This window comes from Terrapene carolina, unplaced genomic scaffold (genome assembly GCF_002925995.2).
Source record: "Terrapene carolina triunguis isolate 2854851 unplaced genomic scaffold, T_m_triunguis-2.0 Scaffold192, whole genome shotgun sequence".
NCBI lineage: Eukaryota > Metazoa > Chordata > Testudines > Emydidae > Terrapene > Terrapene triunguis.
The window spans coordinates 4,324,148-4,344,872 of NW_020664543.1; the positions used below are offsets into that span (position 1 = coordinate 4,324,148).

The following is a 20,725-nucleotide window of genomic DNA, read 5'->3' on the forward strand; positions in this document are numbered from 1 at the left end:
GGGGGTTTCTCTGCATTGACTGCCAGCCCCAAACCTTTTGGGGCTCCCTTCTTTATGTTTTAAACTTTCTCCTCTGCTGCTTTCCCTAAGCTTGCTGTTTTTAAAAAAAATGGAATTAGTTCTGGGGGAAGGAGGACAAGACTGCGGCTAGCAGGGCTGTGTGTGTAACTCCTGCCATGAACCCATAGCACGAGCCTGCAAACCAATATAGCCTTTTGGAAATGTTACCACATACCAGAGCCTCTGACCAAAAAAACACCCCACCCCTTTCATTCCTGACTGAAAACTCACCCAAGATAGTTAACGCCAACAGGCCGGGCCAAAAACTGCTCTGACTTACACCCTGATTACAGGGTGAATGAAGGCTCAGTGTTGTAAAGGGGCTGGCCTACAACAGGGGATCTGGCCCAGGGTCTGAACTGGGGAGCACTCAGCAGTAATTCCTGATCCCTTCTTACACCATTATATATATAGTACCTAGCCCTTTTATAGTGCTTTTCATATCGATAGCTATCGTATATCTATAATATAATAATACATTGGTGAGATCTACTGACGAAAAGCACCATTTAAGAGAGTGTTTTACAAAGGAGGTCAGTGTCATTATTTCCAGTTGGCAGCTGGGGAAACTGAGGCATAGAAAGGGGAGTAAGTAGCCCAAAGGGCAGAGCCAGGACTAGAACCCAGGTGTCCTAAGTCCCAAGCCATCCACTGGGCCCTGCCGCCTCCATGTTTCATTCTGCAATAACAGGTTAGAGTGAGGGTTGTTACTGGAGGAAACATTTGGGAAGGGCTAGTTACCTGTCATGTATCCCAAGTGGTTTCCACCATGAGGGCTCGTAACCTCTATTCTAAGAGAGAAGCAGGGCATGCTGGGTTGTCAATGGAGCTTATCACTGCTGTCCTAGTGCACTTCAGATGTTCCGGTCTCCTGGTGTGGTGTGAACTTTGCACCCATTACGGACATCCCCAGCCAGAGCTCCTGCAAACACCCCTTCTTCCAGCAGAAATAGCTCTGTAGGATGTGCATAGTAGTCAGTTGGCAGGGTGGTGCCCTTAAATTACATTATATAGACACCTATTACACCTTAGCGTCCAAGCTCACACCAAATCTTCTTGAACTAATTGAATTTTATGCTTCGTTTTTTATGAGTAACAATAAAAAATAAATAAATAAAAATCAATGGAAGATAATTACAGCACCTTGAAGTCTAATGTTACTGGCCCAAAGAGCAAAATGAGTTTATGATATGACAGCCTTTTATCTTGGATCTGATAGGAGTGTTATTCATTGTATTAAAAGTTTGCCACCTGCTGCCAAAAGAGACTTCACCGAAAATTAACCCGTGTTATCACTGTGAGTAATATCCTGGTTTTATCATGTGGAATAAATAAATAACAGACTTTATGCTTTTGCTTAATGAGGTTATACACTGAGTGCAGAGCAAGGCAAACAGTGTGAACTCCAGTCCAGAAAAACATTGATTAGGAAGAGCTGAAATTGGAGCAGAAAGTACCTCAAGTTTTCTTGCATAACAGCAAGAGCTTAACTGACTATTAATTATATTATGCAACTGGACCAGTTTGGAATTTGGCTTTAAGTAGCAGTGGAGCTGGGTGAAGAGTGACGAAAACTATCTGCAAACGTTTTTGGTGACCTCTAAGTAGGCTTTCACTTCACTTCACATTGTTCACACCTCCTTTTTTGTTAACGTTATTGTGCAAGCAACGGTTATTTAGATTCGTACTATCCTACATAAAAGAGTGGCCAGTGGGCCCCTTGGGAGACCCTTCATACATAATCCGACTCTGGTGATTACTTATAGAGAACACTAGCTCCCCAACATCGTCTACCCCAATTTCCCCAATCCCTTGACTCCCGGTGCTGCAAGCAGAAAACACCAGTCTTGCTTTGATGAGCCTGACAGGTTAACAAGCTCAGGCTGCTGCAGACCAAGCAGGAAAATGTACCGGTATGAGTATCATCAACCCCAACTATTCGAAAGTTATGATTCGAGCGTCCCCCCCCACTCAGGAGATTTGCTTGAAAATCATGAGGTTTTTTTAAAAAACAATAAATGTTGGGTTCTTTTTCTTAGTTGCCTTCCAGTGTGTGAGCCTTTAGGCTGCATTTGCTTCATGTTTTCAAGATTTTTCTCTGCAAGCCAGCGGGCTAGAAACCATTTTTTTTTTAAACGAAAGCAGAGATTCTCATAGAATCTGATTCCATCAGCTGGAGCTTTCAGAAAAACATCCAACCATGAGACTTATGATAAAATTGCGAGAGCTACTAACACTGAGATATTTGCCAAAAGCCCCTTTTCAAGCCTATGGACGAGATTTGTTTAACCACTAAACAAAATCACAGATGATGTGTAAGTAACTCGCGTGCTCAGTTTAGTTGGGTCAGAAATGCTTTGTCCAAGTGACGGTTCCCAAAGAGCTGACGGTCTCCCTTTAAACACGGGCCCAAAAACGAAGGGGAGGCCCTATGGAAAAAGCTTATAATGCTTTTGGCAGCACACAGGAAAGAGGGTTTGAACCAGGAGCACAGGCAGTGCTCAGATAGTGAGGAAGATAGAAGGCTTTGGTGTCTACCCTGTTATAATTGTATGGAATCCAATGGGATCTCTTCATTAGAGAACCTTGGGGAAGGTAGTGGGGATTGACACCTAGAACAGAGGTGGGAGAGAGTTATGCTGCTAGCTTGAAACGTATTGGTCTGAAATTAAATTGGACTGAGGAGGAGACTGATTAATAAAGTGATGAATGGCTTGATTCTGGACTTTATTAGCCGGGAGTTTGAAGTCCTTTCACTTGAACAAAAGGATAGGCCAGGTAGTTAATCTCTCACACCCATTTAGCCTTGTTCCAAAGCCATCCTGCCCTGGCTTGAATCGCTTCAGACTGACATGATACCACTGGGGATGAAACTCCCAGAGAAGTTAATGTTATTAATGTTTTTCATTCAAAGTCCACATTGCATGTCACAGCCTTGGAGACCCAGGGCTATAGCATAAGGGAGCCCACAGGGACTACCATACATATTGTGCAGAGATTGCAACCCTACTGATCTCAATACCCAGTGATGTCAATGGAAAGACTCCCAGTAATTTCAATGGGTTTTGGATCAGCCTCTGGGTGCTTATTTACCACCCGCAAGCAGAACGATGATCTAGCCAGTCTTACGTTTTGTGACTGGTAGAGGACAGTACCTCATATTTCACAGGAAAGTGACCCTTCCTCTCTCCTGTAATCTACCTAGCCAGTTGAGCAATGCTGTACTTATGGGGAAATACCTTCCTGACCCTTGTGGGAATCAGTTTGTGCCCTGGAGCATGACATTTAAGTATCTTCATTTTAACCTGTATAACTGCAAATGTTGTTATGGTTAATGTAAGTATCCAGCCTTTTTTAGAACTGAACTACTGTATGTTTTTCCATTCTTTATTGTATTCTTGGCTCGTATTCCTCTCCCATTTCCACACCAGGGGCACTTCACGTTAGCTATGAGGTGTTGATAAAGCGTCCTACTGCTATGTCCACAAATGTGGTCCAGGGCCATCTAGATGTAATGATGAGATGAGCAGGCCACTGAAATAGGCCCAGCTGCCCCAAAATTATTCTAGCATCCCTAGGCTTGCTAGATGGACATTATCTCCAAGGTCCATTCAATCCCTCTCTGCTGACTCTACCAGCAAATGAGCTGGCTTAAATGATAGATACGTGCACACTGAGAACTGGACTGAGTTCCTCCTCATCAAATCATCTCCCACAATCCATCAAACAGCTGTCAGACAGCAGCGACTTTCAGCCTCTTTCTAGCTGAGTCTTGGTCAAACTCTATTGATCAAACTCATCAAGGTCAAACGCTTTCCCATCACTAGGCCCCTGATTTACCACCTGTGTGAACTGGAAAATACCCCAGCTCTGCAGTCACTAAACACCCTGCTGACTATATATATAGGATCATTCCAGGAATGACCATGTGCTCTACCTGGTCTGGGAGCGTCTGCTTTGAGTCACTCCCCAGAGGAATAATTTTGACGAGGAGTTTTAAAAAAACCACTTGTCCCTTCATGCTGGTGGATGTTAATAATACCAGGAATACTATTAACGGCTTGGTTCTCTGTCATCATATCTAATACCCCCAGAAATTGCTTGGATAGCTTTAATTATATTGGTGCCGTTTCTTTCAGTCCTTGTTATCTTTTTGAGTTCCTTCGGGGGGAGAGGAGGAGGTCACCGCCTAGAAGCAAGTTCTCTAAAGGTTCTTTGTTTCCTCTGCTCAGGTATTAAGCTGATGGCACAACAATTCCCCACTACATTAGATTTGCCTTCCTGCCCTCCCCTACCTGAATGCAGACCTTGTTTTGCCCTCCCCCCCACCCCCCGTCCACTAAGAGTGAACCCTGCATGAGCAACCCAAAGAATAGGCCGCAAGAATGTGCCCAGAACAGAGCCAGATTGTTCAAGCGACGTGAAGAAGGGAGGGGAAGAAAATAAAGGATGAGGGGGGCGGGCGGGCCTAAAAGATGAAAAAGTCCCTGGTCGGTTGAATTTCTCTGGCGATAGTTAAAGGATAGCACAGTTATTTTTTTTTTAAAAGGGGGGTGGGAGGGAAGGAAAAAAGCCCCAACGAGAGCAGCATTTTATCTGCACAGTGGCCTACACAGAAATGTGACATTTGAGAGAACAATTGCTGGGCTGTTTTACCATGTCGGCCGCTATGAATGAGGCTTAAGAAAAGGTGTCCTTGGGCTCCTGCTAATAGTCATCATCTTCATCATTCCTGCGTGCACAGTCTAGCTAACGCTGCCTTATGAAATAGGGGCACCCGGCTAATAAACGAAGCCCTATAAAAGACCAGAGTGGTGGACACTACAGCCTCATTTCATTGCTGGCAGCAGCAACCAGACCTGCTCACCGATCGTTGTCGCTGCTTGCAACATGGGAGGCTGGCTGGGGACCTGGTCCCACTCTCTTGGCTCGGTGGTACTTCTCCCTCTGCAGTGTTAGCAGAGCTTTGTGTTTTCCAGACCAGAAAACAAACTGTAAACGCGGTGTCGGACAGCGCAATGGGGGGTGGGGTGGGGTGGTAAAGCTGGCACTTTCTTTGAGAGCTGGGATTTTGATAACGTGTCCTTGTCCTAAATATCTTAAGTCATGTGGGCTCCATGAGCTAGTTAAGAAGCTGCCCAGTGGAAAACGTGCAATTGCTGTTCATGCACCTAGCTGCAACACGTGTCTGGCTCTCTCGGTGGATGGTGATGCCGGGTCTGAATTCAGCAGCTGCAGTCAGATGGCTTCAGTTGAGTCTGCCTTTGAAAGACAGAGAAAATGATCCATGTGATGGTATCCTGCTATTCCAGAGAGATTACATTGCCGCTCACTTGCAGATGACGTCCAGGTACCAAACTACCATTTATTGAAGAGCATGAAAATAACTGGTATGAAAATTTGGGGTGGCTCCATGTTTAAAATGTGTAATAATAAATTCCTTTCTTCTCTTTCCGGCCTGGATCTAGAGTGTCAAACTATCAAGAGCCTCTTCCATTGCCCTCTGCCCCCATCAATTTGCTTCAGGATCGGTGAAATGGGAATCAAATCAGGACATCTGCTGGTATCGGGAGGGCTTAAAGAACTGGAAGGTAAGGAGAATAATTAGCCTCAAGCGCCCTTAGCAACAAAGGACCCAGGATCCACCTTTTTTTCTGCACATCCATGCCCGACGCGATTGGCCAAACACTGTGTTTATTGGGCTGAGTGTTTCCCAGGTTATTACCCTATGCTTTCATGTCCTTAGTGGGTTTTATTCCCCCTCTCCATTTTCTCTTAACATTTTGACTCATTTCTAGAAGCCTGGCTAAGATTCAGTAAGCTCATGAAAGAGATGAGCAAAGTATTATCTGTGTGGATAATGCACAACATGTATATATATGTGTGTGTGTGTGTGTGTGATATTTACATATATATATGCATATGAGGGAATAAATATTCTCTCTCTCCCTCTCTCTCTCTAGCATTCATATAGTGATCTATTCTAATGTTTGTAAAAAACAACAAGGAGTCCGGTGGCACCTTAAAGACTAACAGATTTATTTGGGCATAAGCTTTCATGGGTAAAAAACCCACTTCTTCAGATGCTAATGTTTGTGTTGTTCATAGATGGAATCTGTCTGTTTATTCTAGTGGTTTGATGTACAGATTTGTGTGCGTGTATATGTTTCTGAGTGAGAGTGTATTGAGTCTTCAAGTGGCAACAAATTTCATGAGCCATCCACACCACCGCTTTGTTTTTGTTTCACCAGTTTTATTCTTTTCTTTTTAGCTTTTCTTCTTGTCTTTCCCGTCTCTTTTTTCTTCCTTAGAAGAGTATTACTTACTATGTAAATGATGTCAGTGACATAAGTGGAGCTTAGTGTTGTCCATCAGAGCAGTATGAAGTCAGTTTATAATGGTTGGGAATATATGCCACCATATGAGAAATAAAGGGGTTAATATGCCCATATATGCAAGCATTGCCTAGTGGTTAAAGCACAGCACTCAGAGACAAAATACCCAGGTTCTATTCCTGTCTATGCAACAGGCTTGCTGTTCAGTTTTAACTGGGCAAGTCACTTAACTTTCCTTTCTGTCTCAGTTTCCCCTCAGGTATAAGGATAATACTGAGTATGGGATAATGATGAAAGGCTTCATTAATTAATGATTTGATTACAAAAGACTCTGGAGTCCCTGCAACAGAGAGAAAGTGTGTAGGGAATCACATGTGCAATAGTGATATAAGTTATAGTGATTCAAATCTCCTGGGCATGCAACACATTGAAAAGCGAGAGCCTCTCTAAAACGGCTGTTCCGAGCAACAAAATGGAGAAAACTTTGGTAGTGAAAAAATAGAGTTGGGGGAATAATATAGTTTTATCATTGAAAAAAAATGTTTGGGGGGGAATGTTCCAAGCAGCTGTACTAAAAACCAATCAGAAGATATTGAAAAGGATGTTTCCCCCTTATTCTAACATGGTATCTGATTGAACACTGTGTGTGTGGAAAGCCAAGCAGTATTCTGTCCTTGTGCTCATATTTAAAATATATTTTAAGCTCTTCAGGGCAGGAACATGTTATATGTTTGGCGCTGTTCACTGATTATAATGCACTACCATTGCTCATGCACTACACAGATGATAAATGATAATATCTCATGCAAATGCCAGTGGATAATGCAGTTGTCAGCTGCATCCAATGCATTCTGCCTGGCTTTCACTGATTGCTGGCACTTACAAGATTCAGCACCTTCACGCTGGGGAGATAAGAATAGTAAACAATTTGGTAGGTTTTATGTATCTGTCTAGGTCCATGTATGACCCTCATCACTATAGTATGTGAGCACCTTACAGTCGATAATGGATTTCATCGTCACATACCCCTGTGAGGTAAAAATGTAGCATCCTTATTTTACAGATGGGAAACTGAGGCACAGGATCAGTCACTATGACTTGTCCAAGGTCATAAAGGAAGTGTCTGGCTGAGGCCGGAATTGATGATAGGGCAATGGACTTGGACTCAGAAGACCTTATCCCCTCAGACATCCTTCCTGTCTGCAACTGAAAACATTTAAGAGCAAACACGGTAGCCTGAAACAACCGTATTATGACGATTCCTGTAATGTGCAAAATCATGTGTATTTCACTTTAAGAAATGATGGTGGTTGAAACGGCTTGGGGAAGGGTGGTGCTGCTGGGTGAGGAGGGTGGACTTGAGAACAGAGATTGGCTCGTTGCCATTTTCTGTTGGCAAATAACTCCAATAATCTTTTCTATGGTGTGTTTATTATTATTTTAGATTTTTTTCATCAGAGAACAGGAGAGTTATGTGTCTGGGTTGCACTCTGAGACAGTTCAGGGAGTTGCTACTGAGGGGGCAGGGGTGGCTAGGGGGGACCCTAATTGGCAGTTGCCCTAGGCTATCATAAAAGAAACTGAAACCAGAGTGTTAATGCTTTAGCCAAGTTATAGTGAAACGGTTTTACTGTTTCAGAAGAAAATGAAACGGCAGTCAGTCTGGGAGTGTGTTGCTCTGCTCTTTGGGGAGCTTAGGAGCAAGTATAAGGTTACAAAGGGTATTTGGGAGAGCAAGTGGGGTGTGTGTGTGTGTGTGTGTCTAGAGGCCAGGGTGGGGTGTGATGAGGTGGGCTTTGTCCATCTTATTATTTCAGGCGATCCTGTCAGTCAAAGTAGATTCTTCGCCTTTCTCTCCACTTAATATAATCTGTGACAGTAGAGTCCCACAGTGTGAAAATCAGTCTGGTGAGAGCCCCAGGCTCTGAAGGTTTGGTTCTGAAGTTACGATGACATCTCTTTTAGGCTTCAGCCTGGAAATGCTGCGTGTGACGTTCCCATTCCCCTGAGATTTTGTCTGCTTCTGTTTCATCACGATCACAGATGTAATATCCGACTCAGGCAGGGTAATGAACTCGTGCTGACATCCCAATCTTGTGGACACGTCTGCCCTTCTGCAGCTCTCTCATCTGTGAGTAACTGGGGAGTCTGTTATATTCTTTGAATGACAACCTAATTAGGTAATAATAATAATAATTAATAATTATTAATAAAGAGAGATAACAAGAGTCAGGCTGGTCCTTTTGGGCCACATCAGTGGCAAGGAATCTTTAGGAACTTGGCAGTGTCCTATAGATTACTAGAATCATCTTTTAGCAGATTGTGGCTGGGAGGGAGAAAGGGAGTTTTCTGGATTATAGATTTGTCTGTCATCCTGACTCCTGCGTTACCCACTGATGTGGGCCAAAACTGTAGTGTATGGATGCGGATGCAAACTTCTCAGGGATGGTAGGATCTCTAATTATGTCTGTAAAAGCCCCCCCAGCAGTCCTCAGCTGGTATTAATTGGCCTAGCTCCACTGAAGGCAAAATCACCTTTAAAAATAATCTGTCAGGAATTATTAATAAGTAAAAATATATGTTGTTTGCTCTGCTTTTCAGGTCTGGCCGTGTTTCCCTCAAATTGCAACAATTTCCCTCTTAATCAGCCAAGTATGTTTTAAAAAAATACAATGGGGTGTGTATATACCTAGAGTGTAGGTATAGATACAAGTTACAGTATCAGGGTCTTTGGCATGGGAGTAACTGTAGGTTCAGGCATAGCCCAAGTCAGTCCAGCACTCACATATTCTTGCCCCATTTTATTAACAGCCATTTTACTGAAACACCTTGAAAACAGTTGGAAGAAAATACCTGTTAAAGATGTGTTGCCACCACCACTTCACTTAAGGGTTTGAGATACCTCAGTCTGCATCTGAGACCTCCCATAAGTGCTCCAACAAAAACAGGGACGGCCGTACTTGACCTTCCTGATCCTTCTAATATAATTAAGAAGCAGAAAAAAACAACTCCCAACCCTAAAATTTTTAAATTTAAATTTTGTAAAAATTTTTCGTGCGGTGGTGGTGGGGGAGGAAGGCTCAAATCCATCTCCCATGGATTTTCCAAGTTGCTTTGGGCCAGGCTTTACAAAAGTAACCAGTGATTTTGAGTGCCCGGTTTGAGACCCTTTAAATGTGCCTGATTTTCAAAAGGTGCTCAGCATGTTCCTGGTAAAAATCAGGCCCCTTGACAGCAGTTCAAATTGGGCACCTAAAGTCACTAGTCACTTTTGAAAACATTGGCTTCTCAAACCTATATACAGGTAATTTGTCAACAGTCAGAGGTGGTCAGAAAATGGGCTTTTTTCCTCAGAAAATTTTGATTTTTCACTGAAAAATCAAAAACCTAAATATGTCACTCAAAAACCAAGATGCTTCAATTTGAATACTGCTGCAGTGTCTCATGGGAGTTGTAGTTGGCCTTAAATGGGTGCCTCATGCTCCCATTCTCCTCTATAGCCTGTGCCCCTGAAAGGACTACATGTACCATAGTGAGGGGAAGCACTTTCATTTTAGGAGTCTTTGGCCATGATGAATCATGGGAGATGTAGAGAGACAAGGTGGGTGAGGTAATATCTTTTATTGGACCAACGTCTGTGGCTTGAAAGCTTCTCTCTCTCACCAACAGAAGTTGGTCCAATAAAAGATATTGTCTCTCTAATATCCTGGGTCCAACCCAGCTACAACTACACTGCATACATGGGCGATGTAGTCCAACTGAGGAGTCTGGTCCATAGAGGGGAATGGGAACATGAGGACACCAGACTACAAGTCCCAGGAGATACCTGGGCAGGATAGTTGAATCAATCTATTTCAGGGTTTGGAAGAAATATTTTGGTATTCAGTCAAATTTAAAAAAAAAATGTTTTTTTTCTTTTTTTTCCAAAGAATCAAAATTTTCAGTGGGAAGAGGACACTTAGTGAAAAATGTCATTTAATGGAAACCCCTGATTTTCCACCCAAAAACCGTTTCAACCAGCCCTACCTACCAACAATTGAGACACCAGAGTTTTTCTTAGCAAACAGCAGGCCAAGTAGCATTTTAAAAAATCGCCAATAAAGAAACAGCAGTCTCCTGCCATACATGGCTGGTGGATTTTTCCTTTGGAAGTTGGCCACCCTAAGCACACACAGAGCTCTGTGTGAGCCAACCTTACCCTCCAAGAAACTCCAGAGGAGAAAAACGCACTGTGACTTGGATGGGTTTTGGATGGGGGTGAGGTGGGCTGGGGCAGGCATGCTGGGGCGGGAGGAGGGAAGGAAGGGAGGCAGAGGTTTGAACTAGGTTCCTTTTTCTATTTTATTTAGATTAGGTTCTGCTCAGCAGGGTGATTTCTTAATTAGACCAGCCCAGTCTTGCAGGCCTGTAGCCCTTGCCCCCTGCTCTGCCTTCTAAGGTTTCATGAGGGAAGTTGTCGTGCTTTATTTCCTGAGTCCTAATATTTGAGCAGTGTGCGGTGATTTCAATGGGAGGAAAAGACATGTAATTTAATCATCTTTATTAGATTTTAGGTGAGGGAGGGAGTGGGGGGAGTGGGAATTGTGTCCTCCGCTTGTCTTTTGACTTTCTCTTCTCCTTCTAGTGGTCAGAGATGAGATTTCATGGGGCTTTGAAAAGGAAAAAAGGGTCTGGAAACTTAAAGACTATTTAGTGAAGGACTCACTGTCCCGAGTTAAGCTTTAATAAGAAGATCTAATAACTAACAGCCCTTATCTCTGTCTTAGGCAGAATTAAGCCCCTGGATGGATTCGTCTTGTATTTATTAATGCCCAGCTAGGACTGAGAGAATTTTGGCCTCTCGATTATGTTGATAAGATGGAATCTCTGGAATCAGAATGATGGAGGATGCTAAAATAAAGGTGAGACACAAACACAGCTAAGACAGAGTGAGTGACTTTTGCTGAACCAAAACTTGGAAATTTGGAAATTTTAGTAGCTTTCTAAAGGAGGAGGGAAAGGCAGAAATCAGTATTCTCATGGATTAGGCCACTTTGCCTTCTGTCAAGAGAGCTTTGAAACATTGTCACAGCTACCAAAGAGAAATGAACAAGGAGACACATTGTCCAAAGGGAAATGGTTTATTGGAATGGAAGTCATGGAGTTGGCTTAAACAGAGAGAGAGAGAAGAGTAAGACTCAGTTTCCAAATAGTTAATCAAAAGTCTGTGTCCTTCCAGATCTCTCTGCCCGGGGCTGAATCCCCCCCATCTTTTGCTTGAAAAGAGGACACAAACTGGAAGTTTAGGCTGAATTCTGCATTGAAGGATTTCTTTTGGGGTAGGGGGCTTAGTTTGAACCTAAACCACAAACCAAAACTCACAGGGCATGAACCCCGCCACGAAGAGAAATAAAAAAGTAGGTTTAATTGAATCCCTGCCAACTGAAATGCTGAATTGTGCACAACAGCCACAGAATGGTGTGAGCCGCTATTTATGGGTTCGCTTCCTTTTCTCACAGATCTGTACGTGAGAGGCAGATATGCCAGGAGAGCTGTGTGCGTAGTTAAAATAGTAGAACTTTGGCATAGTGGGAAGGCGAATGGGGAGTCAATCAGTACATCCTGAGGAGGTCACAAGCGAAAATGAGCGTGGAGGTCACTTCCTAGTAGACACTGGTCTGCGTCAGTAAACCACTGGAATGGCACCCGTGACAAGCTTTGTGCAGGAGCAACTCCGGCCCTGGAATAGCAGGGGTCATTGCAGATCCAGGCTCGGGTGCTTTGGCAGAGGTGTGTGTGTGTCAGCCATAGGACTGGGAGAGTGGGAAGTGGTTGAGGCGCTTGAGCAGAGCTTTGTGGGCGTCCCCGGGCTGGAGGAGCAGGAGATGATGCCCGCCAGGATTGGGGGTCAATTGGCAGCATTGTGTGGAAGCATTGCACAAACCCTGCCTGCTTCTAAGAAATCCTTCCCAGAACCCGATCCTTTCTCTTTCTCACGCACACACCCACGAGGCATGCACCACAAAATAGAAACACTTTCGACTGAAACAACAAGGAGTCCGGTGGCACCTTAAAGAGTAACAGATTTATTTGGGCATAAGCTTTTGTGGGTAAAAAACTTCACTTCTTCAGAAGTGCACCTGAACAAGTCAGGTTTTTTACCCCCGAAAGCTTATGCCCAAATAAATCTGTTAGTCTTTAAGGTGCCACCGGACTCCTTGTTGTTTTTGTGGATACAGACTAACACGGCTACCCCCTGATACTTTAGACTGAAGCATCACCTAACCATGATACAGCCGTCACAAACAAACTGGCTGTAAAACGGGGACCAGGTGCCAAGCAAAAGCATACAGTGAGATCCCACACCTATACATACAGACGTATCTATCTCTCTGAGAAGGCTGAGGGGCAGAAAGGAGAATCATGGAATGCTGGCAAAATAAGTAACACCATAATTATAAGCCGTGTGTTTTTTGGGGGGGACGGAGCTGCTGCAGTATGGAGGTTGGGCTCCGAGAAGTGGTTTGACTCGACAGAGGGACAAAGAGAATGTAAATTAAAAACAGTGAGCTGTCTCCCCCGCTTCTTGACTCCAGGTATGCATAATTATTATTTATTAGCAGGAAAAAGAATGGGCCTATATAATCTCTACAGCCATACTCTTACCTCTGACTGCAGCAATGACACCAGAGAGGAAACATTATCTGGTGGCATCAAGCCAATTTGAGAACATTATCCCTTCCCCCAGCAGCCCCCTCCTCTTTCCTGAGACTATCTGAGCTGCAGGAGTAGGACAGGAAGAGGAGGAAGTGATGGAGGTCGCCTGACACTGCCCTAGGAGGGTAACAAACCCCACGCAAAGGCCCAGCTCGAGCTCTCCAGAGTCATTATCGCTACAGTCTGTGAAAGGTTAGGGAGGAAAGAGCTTTTCGGAAGTCTTTGCCCACTAATTGATTGCGAGGGGCGGAAGGAAGGATGTATCAAAAAAAAGAAAGAGCCCCCTGCCATTTTTAATCCGTCTCCCCCCCGAAATGTACAATATTAGAAGGCAGCAGGTTGTAGCTTTAACCGTAACAGGGCAGAAGGGAAATCAGATACAACAGGAGTGGGGTTTCCTTTCATCCTAATGGCGGAGCTGGAAAATATTTTCCATGAACACCAGGAAGGATGAAATTTACTGCAAAGAAAAGCATAAAGGCCAGATTGTGCCCAGTTCCTGCCTGACAACGATTCCCAGGAGGAAGTGCCCACAATGCCTCCAGGTGCTCTCACCATTGCTGTGAGGTTCCAATCTGGCCTACCAGTATATCATTGCACGATCTCTTATGCTTTGGCCCTTACAACACTAACGTGATGGAGCCGATGTGTTTCCAGATGAAGGGCTACGTTTGGAAAATCAGCCCACCGTTTTGTATGTGCAAACAGGACTATGCGCACGAGTTAGAAAGTCCCATTTGCACGTTTCATCCTCAGTGTTTGCACACCCATGAGGCTTCAGAAACTGTAAATACAGGAGAACACTTCAACCTCCCTGGCCACACAATAGCAGATGTAAAGGTAGCCATCTTACAGCAAAAAAACTTCAGGACCAGACTCCAAAGAGAAACTGCTGAACTGCAGTTCATTTGCAAATTTGACACCATCAGATCAGGATTAAACAAAGACTGTGAATGGCTATCAACTACAGAAGCAGTTTCTCCTCCCTTGGTGTTCACACCTCAACTGCTAGCAGAGCACCTCACCCTCCCTGATTGAACTAACCTCGTTATCTCCATACTGATTTATACCTGCCTCTGGAAATTTTCATTACTTGCGTCTGATGAAGTGGGCATTCACCCACGAAAGCTTATGCTCCAATACTTCTGTTAGTCTTAAAGGTGCCACAGGACCCTCTGTTGCTTTTTATAAATACAGAGTGATTTCCGGGCAAGGCTCCTGCCTTGAGGTGTGTCTGAGACAGTATGTCTATGCGTGTTTGGATCTGCAGCTTTGAGCTTGGTTGTGATTTCATTTTGGAGCACTGAACATACAGAGACCCTGTGCCTTTCCCCGGGGAAGCTGCAGTAGAGGATAAAACACCGCCCTAAACCCATGGTCCTGAATGCCTTGAACAGGCAAGGAGGGGCAGCCAGAGAGCTGAGGTGAGATGCCTCATACTGGTTTAAACCCCGAGAAGCTGCTGAGCAGCATATCTCAGAGGTGAATGACTAAGCAGGAGCTCCTTGAAATGATCCCTGTTGTCCAGCCCATGTGGCTGGAAATGAAGCGCTGCTACAAATTGGTCTCCTCTCTTGACTGGAAGCACTTTAAGATGAAACAATGTTGGAATTAATCCATTTAAATGGCACCTGAACATTTGTATGTATAATGAATCTCTACTAGACTAACATTGCATCAGTGTCTTAACCAAACAAACAGCCTTATTTTTCCTCCTCAGGCTCTCAGATAATCAATTATTTGAAAAGAAAACAGACACTTCACACTGTTCTCTAACCCACACATTTCCTTAGCCTTTTGGTATGATTTTTAGACGAAGGAGGAAATATAATCAAGAGACCAGGAGCTCTTAGCACACTTATCACTCCTTTAATTGGAAGATCTCAAAGCACTTTGCTAATTAGCTGATCATTGCAACCCCCCTGTGAGATACCATATATAACTATTGTCATCATTATTGTACAGACAAGTGAACAAAGGTGTGTAGAGATTAAATAGCTTGCCCAGGTCAGACAGCAGGTCAGAGCAGGAACTGGAATCCAGGAGTCCAGTTACCTTGGTCTAACAACTAGACAACACACTCTGCAGAGAAAACGGAATAAAATGTGAAGGCAAAAATAAATAAAATAAATATCTCACCTTAAAAATGTCTTCTGCGTAGAACCAGAATGTTCTGCAGAAAAAAAGGATGCAGTCCAAATTTTTACTTCCAGGCAAACATTTGAAAATTGACTTATAATGTACCCTTTCATTTAGATTTTATATGAAGGTTTTACTTGAGCTTGTAATGAAGATGGAAAAATCCTAGGTTGCCATGGCTACTGGCACTTTGCCTAACACACTCAAATCTTTTTCCCCTAATAAAATAGATTTCAGAAACCCACCTATAAAAAGGGAAGAGTTAAAAATCCTATAAATTTATGTAGGAGGAAGAATATTATTCAATGTAAAGCAGCGTCTAACAAGCATTGCAATGCAATTATTTCAGGATTTTCTCCCCACCAGTTAGGCCCATAAATCCATATTCCTGACCTAGATGATTCTTTTGCTGATAACGACAATACAACTAAAACACCAGAAGAAAAACAGGGAATGGAGAAGAAAATAAATTGCATGATAACTTCTTTGGGACACTATCCGGTAGCCACAGAAACACTAACAGATGAAAACTGCTCTATTCTATAGCTAGTCCAGCATCCAGTCTCTGACAGTGATTTTTATCAGATGCTTATGTGAAATATCCTCCCACAGAGAAAGTTTCTTCCTTACTCATATTGGCTAGAGGTTGGTTTATGCTCTGGAGCAAGAGGGCTTATATTCTGTTCAAAACTCTCACCTTTTAAAGGTGTTTACTCCCATAATTCTGGATGTTCTTTTTGTTCATATTAATCCTGCTAAGGTCAGAGACTCAGCTAAAGATCTCATAGCTTGTGGCAGTGAGTTCCACAGCCTAATTAGTTTGTTGTGGTTTTTTTAAAAATGTGTTTCCTTTTATTAGTTTTAAATGTTTTGCCTTTCAGTTTCACTGAATGGCTCATCATCAGAGAGGCTAACGTGCTGTGGAATTGGATATTTGGGAGCTGATGCGAAGGCAATTGGAGTTAATGAGAGTCTTTCCATTGACTTCAACAGGCTTTTGGATCAGGTCCTAGAAAGGCATTTCTAGAGAAGTGCAAGCAATATCAGTGGTCATTGCAAAAGTTTAAAACAAACGTTTGCAGCAAAACGATCCCTTCTGCACACAGGTTCTTGCTGCCTCTTGGTCTTGAACACATTGACCCAAGAGGGAAGAAAGAACAAAACATATCAAGGGGAAATCAGGAAAACAGCCATTTAGTTCAACTAACCCTTGTAGATGCACTGCAGGTGAGCTTTTCCAAAGTGCCCGCTTGACTTAGGAGCATAAATCACAATGAAAGTTAATGGGATTTGTGCCCTTAAGTCACTTAGATACTTTTGGGAATCTTGGCCTTCGTGTCCTGCAGATAGAGGGAAGGCAAGTGAGAGGAAAAATATCATTAGATGATGCTGGTCAAACAAGTGTCTCTAATTAGGTCACATTTCTTGCAGAGTGAGGAAATGTAAGGGGTCAAAAATGCCTTTATATTAATTTTCTATGAAGCCAGAGAGGACACACCGGGTGTCAAAAGAAAGAGGAAATGTGGCTAATTGTGATGTGTTACTTTCATTCAGTTCCTTCCCAAAGTTAATGCTGCTTCTGCTTTTTGCCGTCCCATGTTGTACAGCCACATCTGAATCAGCCCAATTCAGCAGAGCAACGGCCCATCTCATCTGACATCTGATCTCGCTGTCACCTGAGACTTATGATGGCTGCTTCAGAGTCAAGTGCAAAACTCCCAGGTGTGTTTTGGGTGGGAGAGGTGGCGGGAGGCAAAAGGAACAGAGTGGTGATAGTTCGGCGCAGAGCCAGGGGCAGGAGCCGGGACATCTATCTGCTCTGGAGAGTGGGAATCAGCACTCACTTTCCTGCGTGTTCAGACCAAGGAGGCTGTGCAAAAGACACAGCCCACTGCCCCTTTGGGATGTGGAAATCACTGTGCAATATAGACATGCCCAGGCTGGAATTTTTAACGAGCGCCCATTGTGCTCTGAAGATTAAATGGACCCTTGCTCCTGACCTGTGTAGGCCCCACTTCAGGGCTCATGGAAGTCAATGGGCTTGGCCAGATCCTCAGTGTAGTGTGAGTTTGGCTATAGATGTCAGCGGGAGCTGGATTGGGCCCTAAGTGGTAGAGAGGATCTTGCATTGTCTAACTTCGCCGGGGGGTGAGGTGGGGGTGTATTCCACCCCCAGTTTAGGAGATGGATGAACAGCGAATACAAAGAAAATCACCCAGGCTGTTCAAGAAATTGGTTATGAGAGCAGTTCTCAAACTTTACCAACCCGAGGACCCCATTTTGATTTAAAATTTTTCACGGACCCCCCCATGCCAGCTTCTAATTTTCCCTGGGGGTGCTCAACCCCCTGCCCAGCCCCAGAACCTGCCCCCACTCCATCCCTTCCCCCAAAGCCCCACCCCGCCTCACCTCTTCCAGCCCCTGCTCCACCCCTGCCCCTCCTCTTCCTCGCCTCTTTCCACCCCCCGAGCGTTCCCTGTCCTTGCTCCTCTCCGTCTCCCCCAGCACCTCCGCACACCATGGAACAGCTGTTCAGCGGTGTGCAGGAGGCGTGGGGAGGGAGGGGGAGGAGTTAATCAGCGGACATAACTCACAGACCCCCTGGCATACCCTCGTGGACCCCTGTTTGAGAATGGCTGGGTTATGACATTAACATTAGGGACTAGAGCCAGCACAGAGTATATGGCAATGCATGCTATAGGAATTGCATTGGCAGTATCAGAATGACAGGAGGACCCGCTGAAGCGTGCACTCTCTTCTCTTCATGCTCACTGCGGATCCTTTTAATGCAGCAGCCCTTTGGATATAAAGAGCAGTGGCCCTCAGCCAGCACAATTTATTTTAAACATATGTTTCCGATTTTAAAACGTCCAGACCTAGAAAACTTTAATCATCGCACACCTAAGGGATTTTTGTTTTGTTTTTTTGTAAAATGCTGAACGGTGTCTACAGAACAATGAGTAAAAAAGCAACACGTTAAGTTTGAAAAGAAAGAAAGAAAACATTTAAAAAAAATCTAGCTGGCACTCTTCTATTATCAGAGCAAGGCAGCAGAGACTCTAGTGTTCCAACAAATAAGCCTCTCGTTTTGTTTGGAGTGCATTTTACTACTATAATCATCTGCTGCTGACAAAACTTCCCGACATTATTGCTGAAAGAGATCCTCCTAATAAACCTTTTCGAGAGAGAGGTTATTTGAAAGGATGAAGCGGGACATCTCGCTACCCCTTTATATCCGAGTCTAGCACGGTGGTTTGAGCAGATGGAATTTACTACAGACTTCAGGGTGATTTTCCTGTTCAACCCACATCTTGTTCAGCATCTAAGGAGGGTTCTATCTAGGACGCTTATTTTAAAAGGCCGGAATAGAATATGTAAGGTCTCTAGGTCGGAGTAAAAATGATTCATAGGGAAAAAAAGGATGTTTACTAAGAGCTTGATCTTTCTCTTACTTACGTCCTCTTTTCTGGTGTAAATCAGGAAGAACTACATTTAAGTCAACAGAATTGCACTGGTGTATATCCACCAGGAGTAAAAGGAGAATTGGGTCCTGTCTCTCCAGGACAGTCAGCTGCGGGGGAGAGATTTACTCCCTGACTCAGGATTTTGGAAGGTCACTTGGTCTTCCCTGCATCTGACACAGAGGTAGAAAGGAGTGGAGATCAGGTCAGCTTGTGGGAAGGGACAGGAAGGGCCTGGAAATGAATCACAGGGAAGAGTTCAAAGGAGGTTCCTCCTCCCCTCCTCTTCGGAGGCCAACACGTTAGAGGAACGATTCAGGATGACTCCCCCTGCTCTGCTGAGAGAAATATTCCCCAGGACATTCCAGAGTTAGTAGCACGTGGTGGAAATCAAAAGCAACGGATTTAAAATGGGTAAGAAGAAAAGCTTTTTATAGTAGCCTACAATTAACCTTTGGATCAAAGGGGCTACGTAAACAAACAGAATGGAATAGAACCAGTGGTACTCACTGCTACAAGATGTTATTTATTATGATTTAAAGAAATCCAAAACATTTAGGGTGGGGTTTTCGGAAACGCGCTGGGAATTCTACCATTGGTTTCAATGGGAGCAGAGTTAGCACCAGTGAGAACTTTTGAAAACACCCATCTATTTTAATGCATGCATTTATGCACCGGTGTGCCCATCACCGTAGCATGTGGTGCATTAATCTAGACTAAACACCACCTGACATTAACTCAAACCACCTACAACAGACAGTCTTAGCAGCCCTTTCCTTGCGCCATCCCTAAACAAACTACTATTGATCCGGAGTCAAGCAAATGTTCAACCCAATTGCACAGCAGGGGACAAACCTGCACAAATCAGTGTGCCTTAAATGAACTCAGCCATTGTGCGATACATGGGAACCTATCTCAGAGGTAGTAGCCTGCATCTTCCCAGGTACGTGTATCAGAAAGAGAGTGACACCCTCCCCAAGCGAGAATGGTACCTTTGCCTCCTCCTGTTTCAATACTGCACTCAGCAAAGCAGCAAGTCTAAAAACTGCTCCTGTGCCCCAGGAGTTAAGAGGATTGTGCTGCTTTGAAGATGGGAAACAGATGATAAAGGTTAGAGTAGGAATCACGTTACCATTATGCAGCCTCTAAATGCAAACTAATTAGAATGCAGTCCTGCTTCTGAGTAAAAAAAGCCAAGTGAAGGACAATCTCCTGAAAGCATGGAATAAAGGAGCAGAACATTGCCATTTCAATTTGTGTAAGGCCAGAAAATCCAGATCGGCCCATGTGTGTACAAATTCCTAAAGGACATAGCTACCCCCTTGGTCTCTCATCAGCCCTCCTGTGACACCCGTTCTGAGTCGTTTGATAAGTAGCAATAACCTAGAAAAAGGATGTTCCTTGCTCTGTAGTGTAAAAGCAGCTACCGTCTGTCCATGAAGTGGCTGCATTACAGAAATGAGTCAAATTGATCCCCGGGTATAGTGGGCCTAATTCACGATCACTTTGCTTCAGTTTTATGCTGCAGTAACCTGCAGTTTTATGCTGCAGTAGGATAACTCAGATCCACAGTTTTTTGTATGTAATCAGTTTGTTGAGGGCTTTTATTCAGAAAAGTACTTAAGCATGTGTATAAGTGCTTTGCTGAACAGGGATAGATTTAAGCACATGCTTAAGTTCCACAGAAGTCAAAGTTAAGCATGTACTTAAGTGCTTGCTGAACCAGTGCCTAGGATCTCTGGCTACGGGATGCTATCTAAACATCTGTCATTATTACGTGTGGGACTTTAAAGTCCCCTATCTTAATCACTTCATTTCATAAACACACGGCCAGGATATCACCTACCTTCTTGGGGACAAACCCTGATAGTACAGGAAAAAATCGGCTTCAAACAGAGGAGTTTTCAAATGTAAGGTTTGATTTTTCTTTTAAAACTTCCTTCCCCCCTCTTCTACTGGAAACCAGAAGTATTTCACTGTTGCTTGCCAAATGATTTCTATCTTAGTGAAAAAGAACTTGCTATTTCCTGAAAA

At 43.8% G+C, this 20,725-nt stretch overlaps 1 long non-coding RNA gene across 2 annotated transcripts in view; it reads left to right on the plus strand.

Moving 5' to 3' along the window:
* The first annotated feature begins 7,466 nt into the window (after nucleotides 1-7,466).
* The window catches only part of LOC112104445, a 54,013-nt gene continuing 40,754 nt past the window's right edge, over nucleotides 7,467-20,725 (plus strand). Inside the window, exons 1-4 of one of the 2 annotated variants that reach the window (XR_003899855.1) lie at nucleotides 7,467-7,626; nucleotides 8,439-8,526; nucleotides 11,162-11,296; nucleotides 16,838-16,952. This is a non-coding gene — a long non-coding RNA (uncharacterized LOC112104445). Of the gene's footprint in view, nucleotides 7,627-8,364; nucleotides 8,527-11,161; nucleotides 11,297-16,837; nucleotides 16,953-20,725 lie in introns of those variants that run through there. The other variant, XR_003899856.1, reaches the window with a different exon arrangement.